The 13923-nt window shown below is 41.0% G+C and overlaps 1 pseudogene; it reads left to right on the forward strand.

Moving 5' to 3' along the window:
- The first annotated feature begins 6062 nt into the window (after nt 1-6062).
- The window catches only part of LOC100663255 (thiamine transporter 2-like), a 34387-nt pseudogene continuing 26526 nt past the window's right edge, over nt 6063-13923 (forward strand).

Here is a 13923-nt window from a genome sequence, read left to right on the forward strand (position 1 = left end):
GAGGGAGAGGGGCTGCAACACTGTCTTGAAATTATTAAATTTTGATATTATTAGATTATTGCTGTTGTTGTCGTTGGGTCCTGTTGAGTCGCTTTTGACTCATAGCGACCCATGTGACCGAGTAGAACTGCCCCAAAGGGTTTTCTAGGCTGTAATCGTTACAGAAGCTGACCACTAAGTCTTCCTCCCTCAGAGCTGCTGGGCAGGATCGAACCGCCAACTTTTCAGTTAGCATCTGAGTGGTTAACTGTTGCACTACCAGAGCTTCTTTTATTAAATTATTATTAAGTGCTAAAATATCATTAAATGCCAAATTAAAGGCAAGGTAACCACTAAAGCTCCATCAGTGGCCCCCAGCAGCAGGCTGGGACGTGAGCTTCTGGAGAAACGGAAAGAAGGAGGCTTAGCCCTTGTTGCACCCCCACACCTGACAGGTAGAGCTGGCTCTCTGCACAGATGCTCCTGCCCTTACACTTGAACTTTCAATTTGGGAACCTTCACAGATGGGAGTTAAGCACCTTATTACCTAAAGCCTGACAATTCCAACTGCCTCCAGTAGGTGTCACTATCAGTAATAATACAGGGTCACTTTGAAGAACCAATCGGCCATTGGGGGCTTTTAAACTGTTGCTAAGAAGAACAGCTTGGATTGAGTTCAAGAATGCATGCTCCATTTATTATCAGGTTGGGGTGATAATTGACTTTTTAATGATACTCATCATTTTAGATGTCAACCTGAAGTCATAAACCACAGCTGTTCAATCTTTGGGGGTAGCAGACAAGGAAAGAGGACAAAGTAAAAAGGCCGTGGAACAACTTGAAAGGAACAAAAAGAAGGGGCTGAGAATAACATGCTACAACCCAACAGGGATAGGAGAGAGTACCAAAACCCAAAAGCAAACTTGGTGCCCTCGAGTCGATTCTGACTTATAGCAACCCTATAGAACAGAGGGAAGCCCTGGGGGCGTAGTGGTTAAATGCTACAGCTGTTAACCAAGAGGTTGGCAGTTCGAATCCGCCAGGCACTTCTTGGAAACTCTACAGGGCAGTGCTACTCTGTCCTATAGAGTCGCTATGAGTCGGAATCGACTCGATGACAGTGGGTTTTGTTTTGGTTATAGGACAGAGTAGCACAGCCCCATAGGATTTCCAAGGAAGGCCTGGTTGATTCAAACTGCCAGTCTTTCTATAGGGTCACTATGAGTTGGAATTGACTTGACGGCAACAGGTGTGGTTTTTTGGGGTCAGCCTTTTGGTTAGCAGCCTTAACCACTATGCCACCAGGGTTTCCAGGAAAGAGTAGGGCTTTGCATACTCACAGAACTAGATTCCTAACTGTATGACCTTGGACAAGTTACTTTGTCTCTCTCTGAGTTTTCGTTTTTCATCCACTACATGGAGATAATACCTACTTTGCAAACTTTTAAAAGGACTAGAAACGGGCATGGAAAGCATGCACAGTAAAACCTGTGAATTCTGTGTAAGGTAGCAATCCATCAGAGAAGGAAAGCTAAAGTCCTATCCAGTAGTCAAGAGCAATAGAAAAGTGGGAAGACTGCACCCTGTCAAAGGCAGAAAACTTACCAGACCCAGAAAAACAAGGCAGTCCTGTTGAGTTCCGGCTCTCACAGATTCCACTATAGTATACATGTCTGCGCAAGTAGGTATTAAGTAAAAAAAATGATAGCTTCCAGCAGTGTTAACTTTCTGTGTTTGCTGATACTATCTTAGGAAGAATTTACTTGGTTTTGATGAAAAATTGCATACTTGAGTACAAGCTGAACATGTAGAATCTTAGGAAATGTAGACATACAGGTACAACCAGACCAACTGAGTTCACTAGAAGTTATACTTATAGGGGGCTATTCAAATTAAGGAAACCCTGGTGGAGTAGTGGTTAAGCACTACAGCTGCTAAACAAGAGGTTGGCAGTTCAAATCCTCCAGGCGCTCCTTGGAAACTCTATCGGGCAGTTCTAGTCTGTCCTATAGGGTCGCTTTGAGTCAGAATTGACTCCATGGCAGTGAGTTTGGGTTTTTTTGTTGTTGTTGGTTTTATGCAAATTAAAGGGACAGTGGTGAATAAGTGGTAAGAATTCTGGCAAGTTCGATTCCTGGCCAATGCATCTCTGATCCAAACTGCAACCACACCAGGCAGCATTTGTCCCACTCTGCATGGGGTTATCAGAGTCAGGGTTTGACTCCACCTACCGCAGCTAACAACACTCAAGTTAAAGAGCCATTAGAAGGGGACTGGTTGTAATAACTCAGGTACTTCCATGAATGAGTCATTTACAGACTCTATGCAGAGTGGCCAGGGAGAAAGAAGGAAAACCAAGAGGGATTTTGGCTGCTGTACCTGTCAAGGAAAGGGAATGTTTGAAGCAAAGGGAGTGATCAATAGTATCAAATGATGCTGAAAAGTCAAGTAGTAAGACATTGAGATTTTTTATTGGATTTGGAACATGGAGGTCCTTTTGTCCTTAGCAAAAGATGTTTCTGTTTCGGGGAGAGAATACATTCAAGTGAATTGAAGAATGAGAGGAAAGGGAGGAGATGGAAATCATCAATACAGATATCTATTCAGCAGATTCGTCTGTGATGCAGAGGAGAGCTACCACGTGTCTGTCAGTTTGTCATATTTTGTTGGTTTGTGTATTGCTGTGATACTGGAAAATTTGCCACCAATATTTCAAATACCAGCAGTGTCACCATTGGTGGACAGATTTCAGCAGAGCTTCCAGACTAAGACAAGCTAGGAAGAAGGACCTGGCAGTCTACTTCTGAAAAAATTGGCTAGTGAAAGCCTTATGAATAGTAGCGGTATATTGACTGATACACTACCAGAAGATGAGCCCATCAGGTTGGAAAGCATTCAAAATACAACCGGGGAAGAGCTGTCTCCTCAAAGTAGAGTCGACCTTAATGACATGGATGGAATCAAGCTTTTAGGGCCTTTATTTGCTAATGTGGCATGACTCAAAATGAGAAGAAACAGCTGCAAACACCCATTAATAATCGGAATGTGAAAGTGTAAAGTGTGAATCTAGGCAAATTGGAAATCCTCAAAAATGAAATGGAACACATAAAAGACTGATATCCTCGGCATTAGTGAGTTGAAATGGACTGGTATTGGCCATTTTTAATCAGATAATCACATGGTCTACTATGCCAAGAATGACAAATTGAGAGGAACGGCATTGCATTCAACATCAAAAAGAACATTCCAAGATCTATCATGCTGTCAGTGGTAGGATAATATCCATACGCCTACAAGGAAGACCAGTTAATACTGCTATTATTCAAATTTGCACACCAACCACTAAATGCCATAGATGACGAAATTGAAGATTTTTACCAACTTCTGCAGTGTGAAATTGATCAAACATGCAATCAGGGTACATTGACAATTACTGGCGATTAGAGTGCAAAAGCTGGAAACGAAGGATCGGTAGTTAGAAAATATGGCTATGGTGATAGAAACTATGCCAGAGATTGCATGACAGAATTTTGCAAGACCAATGACTTCTTCATTGCAAATACCTTTTTTCAACAACATAAATGGTGACTCTACACATGGACCTCACCTGAGTCACACAGGAATCAAATTCATTACGTCTGTGGAAAGAGATGATAGAGAACGTGTATCATCCAGTCAAAATAAGGCCAGGGGTCCACTGTGGAACAGACCATCAGTTGCTCATATGCAAGTTCAAGTTGAAGTAGAAGAAAACTAGAACAAGACCATGAGAGCCAAAGTATGACATAGAGTATATCCTACCTGAACTTAGAGGCCATCTCAAGGATAGATTTAACACATTAAACAGTAATGACTAAAGATCAGATGACTTGTGGGATGACACTATGGACATCATACATGAATAAAACAAGAGATCATTAAAAAGACAAGAAAGAAAAACCAAAATGGGTGTCAGAAGAGACTCTGAAAGTTGCTCTTGAATGTAGAGTAGCTAAAGAGAAAGGAAGAAATGATGAAGTCAAAGAGCTGAACACAAGATTTCAAAGGGCAGCTCAAGAAGACAAAGTAAATTATTATAATGACATGTGCAAAGAGCTGGAGATAGAAAACCAAAAGGGAAAACATGCTTGGCATTTTTCAAGCCGAAGAACTGAAGAAAACATTCAAGCCTTGAGTTGCAATATTAGAAGATTCTATGGGGGAAATGTTCAACAATGCAGGAAGCATCAAAAGCAGATAGAAGGAATACACAGAGTCACTGTACAAAAAAGAATTGGTTGACATTCAACCATTTCAGGAGGTAGCATGGTACTGAAGGAAGAGGTCCGTGCTGCACTGAAGGCATTGAAGAAAAACAAGACTCTACGAATCGACAGAATACCAACTGAGATATTTCAACAAATGGTACAGCACTGAAAGTGTTCACTAGTCTATGCCAAGAAATTTGGAAGACGGCTACCTAATCAACTGACTGGAAGAGATCCATATGTGGACCCATTCCAAAGAAAGAAAATCCAACAGAATTCGAAAAACACTGAACAATATCGTTAACATCGCAAACAAGTAAAATTTCGCTGACGATCACTCAAAAGTGGTTATAACAGCACATCAACAGGGAGCTGCCAGCAATTCAAGCCAGATTCAGAAGAGGATGTGGAACAAGGGCTATCATTGCCAATGCCAGATGGATCATGGCTGAAAGCAGAGAATACCAGAAGTACATTTGCTTATGTTTTATCACCTATGCAAAGGCATTCCACTGTGTGTATCATAACAAATTACGGATAACATTGAAAAGAATGGGAATTCTAGAACACATAATTGTGCTTATGAGGAACTTGAACATAGATCAAGAGGTAGTTGTTTGGACAGATCAAGGGGATACTGCGTGGTTTAAAGTCAAGAAAGGTGTGTGTCAGAGTTGTATTCTTTCACCATACTTATTCAATCTATGTACTGAGCAAATAATCCAAGAAGCTGGACTCTCTCATGAAGAAGAATGGGACATCAGGATTGGAGGAAGACTCATTAACAACCTTCTAAATGCAGGTGACATGACCTTGCTTGCTGAAAGTGAAGAGGACTTGAAGCACCTATTGATGAAGATCAAAGACCACAGCCTTTAGCATGGATTATACCTTAACATAAAGAAAAAAAAAAAATCCTCACAACTGGACTCTCATGGATTGAATTGTGTCCCCCCAAAATATGTGTTAACTTGGTTAGGCCATGATTCCCAGTATTGTGTGGTTGTCCTCCATGTTGTGATTTTCCTGTGTGGTTAAAGAGGATTAGGGTGGGATGTAACACCCTTGCTCAGGTCACATCCCTGATCCAATGTAAAGGGAGTTTCCCTGGGGTGTTGCCTGCACCACCTTTTATCTTACAAGAGATCAAAGGAAAGGGAAGCAAGCAGAGAGTTGGGGACCTCATACCACCACGCAAGCAGTGCTGTGTGCAGAACAAGTCTTTGGATCCAGGGTTCCTGCTCAGAGAAGCTCTAACCCAGGAAAAGATTGATGAGAAGACCCTTCCTCCAGAGCTGACAGAGAGAGAAAGCTTGCCCTTTCCCCTGGTGCTGATGCCCTGAATTTGGACTTCTAGCCTACTAGACTGTGAGAAAATAAATTTCTCTTTGTTAAAGCCATCCACTTGTGGTATTTCTGTTATAACAGCACTAGATGACTAAGACATGGACCAATAAGGAACATCACTATAAACGGAGAAAAGATTCAAGTTGTCAAGAATTTCATTTTGCTTAAATCCACAATCAACACCCATGGAAGCAGCAGTCAAGAAATCAGACGATGCACTGCACTGGGCAAATCTGCTGCAAAAGACCTCTTTAAAGTGTTAAAAAGCAAAGATGTCACTTTAAGGACTAAGGTGCGCCTGACCCAAGCCATGTTTTCAACTTCTTCATATGCATGTGAAAACTGGGCAATGAATAAGGGAGACCAAAAAAGAGTTGATGCCTTTGAATTGTGGTGTTGGCAAAGAATATTGAATATACCATGGACTGCCGTAAGAGTGAACAAGTCTGTGTTGGATGGATACAGGCAGAATGCTTGTTAGAAGCAAGGATGGTGAGACTTCATCTCACATACTTTGGATATGTTATCCGGAGGTACCAGTGCCTGAAGAAGGACATCATGCTTGGTAAAATAGAGAGTCAGCAAAAAAAAAAAAAAAGAAAAGAAAGAAAGACGCTCAGTGAGATGGATTGACACAGTGGCTGCAACAATGGGCTCAAACATAGCAATGATTGTGAAGATGGCGCAGGACCAGGCAGTGTTTCATTCTGTTCTACATAGGATACACCTAACGACATAACAACAGAGAGGAGGGAGCTCAAACTATAATTGAAGAAGGCTGTTGGGTCAAGGGAGCACGGGTGGTAGTGTAGTTAAGAGCTCGGCCGCTAACCAAAAGGTCAGCAGTGTGACTCCACCAGCAGTTCCTTGGAAATCCCATGAGGCAGTTCTATTCTGTACTATAGGGTGGCTATGAGTCTTAGAATTGACTTAAAGGCAATGGGTTTGGTTTTTTTGCTTTGGTTGGGTCAAGAGCTGCGTAATGGTTACTTTTATGTATCAACTTGGCTAAGCTATGGTTCCCAGTTGTTTGATCAAACACTAGTCTAAATGTAAATGAATTAACACTTAAATCAGATGACCTTAACTAAAGCAAATTACCCTTCATAATGTGGGTAAGTCTTATCCAGTTAGGCGACAGCCTTAAGCTGATATTTGAACTCAAGAGGCTGAGAAAGCTTAGCAGCCCTATTGCGCTCCATATTAGTTGTGGCGACTGACTGCCATCTCTCTTCTCTCTCGAGATCACCTTCTCCCATTTCTATATTTTTACCTCATCCTGGAACCTTCTCCTGTTTATCCCCTCTCCTCTTCAAAGAGGCTGTGGTCCTCTTCCATCCCTTTCAGGTGATACTGAACAGGTTTCAGTGGAGCTTCCAGACTAGGTTGAACTAGGAAGAAAGGCTTGGCAATCTACTTTAAAAAATCAGCCAATGAAAGCCCTGTGGATCACATTTTTTGACCAAGTAGTCAAAAATTCAAACTAGCTGGATCCTACTTTATCACCAATTCATTGATCCACATAATTTCCGAGTGACAAGGAAGCACTGTTGAAATGAGTCCCTAGCCCTAGCTCATGCCATCCTAATAGCAAGATCAGCGATGTGACCATCAAAAGTGACCTGAGAGAAAATCTACCCAACCACTGTTAGAAATGCTGAGGCCACATCATTCATGTGTGTTCACTGACATTTGTGGTTAGAAAGGGCCGGCAAGGCAGGGTTCAGATGGGAAGTGTTGGCATGGAATACTGATTTAAATCATCTCAATAAAAAAATACTTTTAATACTGAGTCATGGAGAACTGGAATATGGAGATCATTTCAACACTTTGAAAAATCCATACAGTAAATGTTCACTATTTCAGATCATTTAGAAAGGATCTAAAGGAACTAGTGAAACATCTGAATGGGGAATGTGTGTGTAAATAAACCAGTGGCCGTCAAGTTGATTCCAACACATGAGGCTCCCCCAAGTGTGTCAGAGTAGAATTGCACTCCATAGGGTTTTCATGGCTGTGACCTTTCAGAAGCAGATTGGCAGGCCTTTCTTTTGTGGCACCTCTGGGTGGGCTCAAACTGCCAACTTTTTTGTTAGCAGCCAATCACTTAACTGTACCACTCAGAGACAACCAGTTCATATTTTCACTTAGACAGCCTAACTAAGCTAACCAACTGCTCCCTAGTAGACAACCATAAAGATGTGATTTAAAGGGCAGATAAGTACAATTTATGGTTTTTTTTTACGTAAGTTAACATTTATAAAGTGCTTTCAGAAAATGCAATTCTTGAAGGAAGTAGTTCCACTTGCAACCTTATTGAAACTGTGAATTTACTTTTTCAATCTTCCTTCTCGTTGTTGTTTTCAGGTGCCGTCAAGTCAGTTCCAACTCATAGCGACCCTATGTACAACAAGACGAAACACTGCCCAGTCCTGCACCATCCTCACAATCATTGTTATTCTTGAGCCCATGGTTGCAGCCACTGTGTCAATCCATCTTGTTGAGGGCGTTCCTCTTTTTCACTGAACCTCTGCTTTACCAAGCATGATGTCCTTCTCCAGGGACTGGTCCCTTCTGATAACAAGTCCAAAGTATGTGAGACATAGTCTCACATCCTTGCTTCTAAGAAACATTCTGGTTGCACTTCTTCTAAAACAGGTTTGTTTGTTTTTATCAGTCCTTGGTATATTCAATATTCTTCACCAACACCATAATTCAAAGGCGTCAGTTCTTCTTCGGTCTTCCTTATTCATTGTCCAGCTTTCACATGCATACGAGGCGATTGAAAACACCATGGCTTGGGGCAGGTGCGCCTTAGTCTTCAAGGTGAAATCTTTGCTTTTCAACACTTTAAAGGGGTCTTTTGCAGCAGATTTGCCCAATGCAATGCTTAATTTCTCGACTGCTGCTTCCATGGGTGTTGGTTGTGGATCCAAGTAAAATGAAATCCTTAACAACTTCAGTCTTTCCTCTGTTTATCATGATGTTGCTTATTAGTCCATTTATCTCTCCTTATTCCTTTAAAAATTAATTACACATTTTGTCCAGATACTCAACAATTCAAATCAGTTGGATGCAACATTATGAGTTTTACTTTCCTGACTCAATTCATTGGTCCTTCTGATCTCCTGGGTAACAAGGACTATGTGCCTTTCCTATTTCTGGTACTGAGACCAGAGTCTCAAAGAAAGGAGAAAGATACCAGCATACCAGTATTTATGGTGTTAGGTGCTGTCCTGAGCACTTCCCTAATTCTGATTTCCACCTCACAAACAGTGCTTAGGGCTCAGAGAGGTTATGGACTTTGAGTAAGGTCAGCCAGCTTTGAGTAAGTAAAACAGGAAGAAAAAAAAATCTGATGGCCCACAGTAATCGCTGGGACATTTATTAAATGCTGTCCTTCTTGGGGCACCTTGCCCCGCAGACACCAAAGACTGCAGGCACCAGGACTCACTGGATACAGTGCTAGGATAAGCCAGTGTCCCCAGAAAAATACCCACTGCCTTCAGTGCCCCCGCCTTCCTCAAGATGGCTAGAAATTTTCATCTTAACATAATTAGGAGCAAACCAGAGCATTTGGTAGCATTTTAACTGATTTACCAGTGACCTTTGAAGCAACAGGATAAACATTAACTAAAAATTACCTCCTGTTAGAAATATTTAGAATTAAGCCACTTGTATAACCTCAGGTTGTAAATTCAGGTTTTGTCTTTTTTTTTTTTTTTTAATTATAACTATACCATTCCTTTTAAAATGAGAAAAAAATGTCTTGGAATTAGAAACACCAAACCCATTCCCTTCAATCTCAACAAAGACCACACATAATCAAGGCATGTTTTACCCCTTATGTTTTCAAAGTTCTTCCCAGCTAGTCACTCAATTTCCATAGATCATAAAGAAAGTCATCCCATTCAAACGGGCTGTGAAGATAGAACACCAACAGATAAAATAAAAATACACCTTCCTTTTACAAGAAATGAAAAACCAGTGCAGGGATACACCTTACCACCTGCCCTAACTGAAGGAGCAGAAAGTCCACATTCATGAGGTTTGGTTGCAGTGGTTTCTCCACGGGGTCACATATTATGTGAGTCTTTTAATTACAGTGGTGATGAATTTGCTAATCTAGTCAAGCCAACCAGTCCACACATTTCGGGTTAAACATTCTGCTACCAACTTTAACAGTACGATCTGCAGTTATTTCCAAGGTAAATACTTGATGCCATGGTCTCTTCTAAACCCAAGTGCCTGATCTCAGAAATAGTGAGTGATGCTTTGTCCATCCAAACAATGAAGGCACAGGTTAAAAAGGAAGATTTGAGGTTTCCTGGCTGAGTCCGAATCGACTTGACAGCAGTAGGTTTGGGGTTGGTTTTCAACTTCTAAGTTCTCCTCTTCCCTCTGCATTTTGTTAATAGCATCCCAGGAATTACTACTCTCTTTTTTTTTTTATAAACACTTTTAAAAACTACAATGGGTCTGGCAGTGAAAAATTAGGAATTTTTGGTGGTCCAGTGGTTAAACGCTCAGCTGCTAACCAAAAGGTCAGTGGTTCGAACCCACCAGCCACAACTAGGGAGAAAGATGTGGCAATCTGCTTCCTTAAAGATTTAGAGCCTTGGAAACCCTATAGGGCAGTTCTACTCTTTTCTGTAGGGTTGCTATGAGTCAGAATCAACTCGACAGCAATGAGTTGTTTTTTTGTTTGTTTATGCAATTATTTAGTATTGTACTCTCTCCAAGGATTCTCTCTGATGAATAGAAATTTCCTGTGGTTCTTTCCCTTAACCACCAGCAGAACTGACTGGTATAAATATTTCACTTAAAAATGTATACCACGGCCTCCACTAGATTGAGTCCAGTACAACTAGATGGTGCCCAGCTACCACCACTGACTGCTCTGACAGGGATCACAATACAGGGTCACAGGCAGAGCTGGAGAAACATGTAGAACAAAATTCTAACTCACAAAAAGAAACCAGGCTTGTTGGCCTGACAGAGACTGGAGAAACCCTGAGAGTATGGCCCCCAGACACCCTTTCAGCTCAGTAATGAAGTCACTCCTGAGGTTCACCCTTCAGCCAAAGATTGGACAGGCCCATAAAACGAAAGGAGACTAAAGGGGCCCACCAGCCCAGGCGCAAGGACAAGAAGGCAGAAGGAAACAGGACAGCTGGTAACAGGGAACCCAAGGTTGAGAAGGGAGAGTGTTGACGTGTCATGGGGTTGTTAACCAGTGTCATAAAACAATATGTGTACTAACTGTTTAATGAGAAACTAGTTTGCTCTGTAAACATTCATCTAAAGTACTACATATATATATACAACCTTAAAGTTAATTACACATTTTGTCCATCAGGTCAGCATGATCCAACATTATGAGTTTTACTTTATTGGCTCAATCGATTGGTCCTTCTGATTTCCTGGGTGACAGGGACTATGCGTCTTACACACTTCTGACACCAAGACCAGAGTCTCAAAGACAGGCAAGGGAGAAAGAGACTAGTATTTATTGTGTTAGGCAATGTCCTGAGTCTCCTAGTTCTGCTTCTTCCTCACAAACACTAGATGGAGCTCAGCTGGGAAACTCACAACCTAGTTGTCCCAGTAGAATTTGCCTCTGGCTTAAGCATTTCCTGCCCCAATAGACTCCAGTACAGTAAGGGCAAACGCTGCTGCCCTGGGTATACATGGCACTTCCCCATCCATCGCCAGGGAAGCTGGACGAGGGATTGTCTGTACTTTCCAGTCAACACAGGAAGCTAACCCGTGTTAAGCACCTTCTACATGCTAGGCACATGCCAGAACCCTCCTCACAGCTACCTTTGTATGATGGGCTTTACAATCCTCTCTGGGCAGGTGAGGGAAATTAAGGCACCAAGACATTAAGACACTTGTCCAGGGCACACAACTTGAAAAGCTCAATTAAAAACTTTAATTTGCTCAACTACAAAGGCCATGTTCCTTCCGCCAGGGGCTCCTCTTTATAGAACTGCTTTCATAAAAGCTTTCATAGTAACCTCCATATTCCTGAGAATCCAGTGCTTATAGTTCCCACTACAGAGAACAATTTGAAATAGCTTAAACAGTTGGAAAACATCCTGTTCTGAATATTTTAATTCCTTTGGTCATCTAGAAAACTCTCTTTGGTCCAATGACTGTACTTTCAGCAAGCATTTTTTTTTTTTTTTTGGATACTTTTGATGTATTTCAGGTACTGTACTAGACTCAGGGTTGACAAAGAAGAATTTCTGCTTTCAAGGAGTTTTCAAGCCAGTGGGAAGATTTGACAGTTAACGAGTCAATATATTTCAAAACCATCAGTACTAACTACCAATTACATGGCTAATACTTACTGACTTCTTAGTGCGTGCCAGACAGTGTTCTAAGCTGTATTAATGAATTTAATCCTCGCAACAGGAGGTAGATTTTTTCTTTCCTAGTTGCCGTTGAGTCAATTCAGACTCATGGTGACCTCATGTGTGTCAGAATAGAACTGTGCTCCATAGAGTTATTAATGGCTGATTTTTCAGAAGGAGATCGCCAGGCCTTTCTTCCAAGGAGCCTCTAAGTGGACTCTAACCTCCAAACTTTTGATTAGCAGCTAAGCATGTTAACCGTTTGCACCACCAGGGACAACGTACGTATTATCATCCCCATTTTACAGATGAGGATCTGGAACACGAAGAGGTCTGATCCCAGAGTCCTTGCCATAATGCCTTGTTAGGGCTGTAACGGAGACGAAGCATGATGTAAGAAGGGAGAGGAGAGCCGCCTGGGGAAGTTCAGAGTGCCTTCAGGTTTTAGGAAATGAGCATAAAGATGGAGTGAATGAGATTTCGCGTGGATTTTTGATTGCCTTGCTAAAGGGTGCCCTTGTCTTCCCTTCAGTCATCCAACCTTGAGGCGTGTCATTCTGAGAATAAGTTCTCACTTTTCATTATTAACAATATAAATGGAAAAATACATGACCTGGGAATAACTATCAACTAAGGCTAAGAAAAATACTTCTAAGTGTCATGTTTTCATTTCCTACTCATGTGATCTTGTTTCAATGTCACATAAGTCTTATGAAAATGTTTAAAAGATCAAATCACTTAGGTGGATGGCAGTTCAAATTAGCTGAGGCTTCTTATGCTTGACCAATGTTCACTTTGAGTTTGACACCTAGAAAAAGCAAGGGATCATGTCTGCTTTATAAATCTCTACTCCCAAAGATCATTTTATTTACCATATTAAAATACTTTTTGTGTTTTGAGTTTGAGTTTGCAATTCATCAGTAGCTGCATGTTAACAGGCTCACAATGGGGGCACAAAGCAGATGTTTACTTACCAACTTTATTGGCCACTCTCTTTCCTGTCTAAATTCTACCAATTGTACCTCTTTGTCTTCTGCCCAATATTCCTGCCACAGGAGAAATTCCCTGGTTTTCTTTCTTTGTTTCTTTTTTTATATAGTTTTTTAACTATAAAAGACTAATGGAGAGCTTGACTGGATTACCTAAAGAATGTTTAACAGTAGTTTTTCATCAGTGACCCCACCATTCCGGCTGAGGAAAGATGAAAATTAGTACTTTACAGCATTGTTTTCGAGTAATCGTTAGTTTTCTCTGTAGAATGAGAAATCCAAAGGAACACACTCAAGTTCCTGTATTTTAACCTGTGATATATTTTCACTGTCATCGTGATTTTTTTTTAATTATTAAGACTGAAGGACAAAAGGAGCATAGGAAAGAGAATACGTGTTTTATGGGGAAAAAAATCAGTTGCATCGATTACAAGTCTTCTTACCTGCTCCTTTTTTTTTTTTTTCCTGCGACAGTTTAACCAACCATGGCTTGTTGCCAAACACCACCAAGGCATTTCTGGGTCCTTCCCACAGTAATTCTCCGCTTATTTGGGTTTTTCTCAGTGATGAAACCGTCAGAGCCATTCGTCGTACCTTATTTAGCAGAACCAGATAAAAATATGAGCCTCAGTGTGGTAAGTTAACAAACATTCTCATCTTGGATTTAAGTCTAGGGTCTTGGCTAAGAGCAAAAAAAAATCAGAATTTTTACAATCTTAAATGAGAACAATTGGGCCTTAAGGACTTCCATGTATTTGTTCTGTTCTTTTTGTTGTTAGGTGCTGTCGAATTGGTTCTGACTCATAGTGACCCTATGTAAAAAAAAAAAAAAAAAATAGTGACCCTATGTACAACCATGTAAAACCATAAACTCATTATATACAACAAAAATGGAACGGGCACAAAACAACCGTACTTTAAGCATTCAGTTGTACCAAAAGAGTTACTGCCAGACTCTGTTGCTTATTATCACTACTCTAAAATAAAGTCGTCCCTAGTTAT

Source organism: Loxodonta africana, chromosome 6 (assembly GCF_030014295.1).
Source record: "Loxodonta africana isolate mLoxAfr1 chromosome 6, mLoxAfr1.hap2, whole genome shotgun sequence".
Lineage (NCBI taxonomy): Eukaryota > Metazoa > Chordata > Mammalia > Proboscidea > Elephantidae > Loxodonta > Loxodonta africana.